The sequence below is a fragment of the Cariama cristata genome, unplaced genomic scaffold, assembly GCF_000690535.1.
Source record: "Cariama cristata isolate BGI_N322 unplaced genomic scaffold, ASM69053v1 scaffold19431, whole genome shotgun sequence".
Lineage (NCBI taxonomy): Eukaryota > Metazoa > Chordata > Aves > Cariamiformes > Cariamidae > Cariama > Cariama cristata.
Window position 1 is genome coordinate 7,502 of NW_009597756.1, and position 344 is coordinate 7,845.

Consider the following 344-nt stretch of genomic DNA (forward strand, 5'->3'; position numbering starts at 1 on the left):
CGGGGGCTCGTTTCGCTGGGGAGCACGGTGGAGGGCTGGGGGGCCGGCAGGCAGCGCTTGAATCATTGCAGCTTTCGGAGATGCTGTCAGGCTAAAAATAATTACGTAAACAAATTCCTTCCCTGTGTAAGTAATGAGTGACGAGCATAAAGTCAGAAATCGCTCCCACCAGCACATTTTCTTCTCCTTTATCGGCATAATGTTTACTGCTAAATGCAGGAGGTGGCTATAGACGTGCCTGTTTCACTTTCTGGCTCCTGTGAACCAGCACAAATGTTGCAAGATGGGAGCTGCGAAGGCGGCAGACGCAGAAACCCCAGCCATCAAACGCACACGCAACTGGT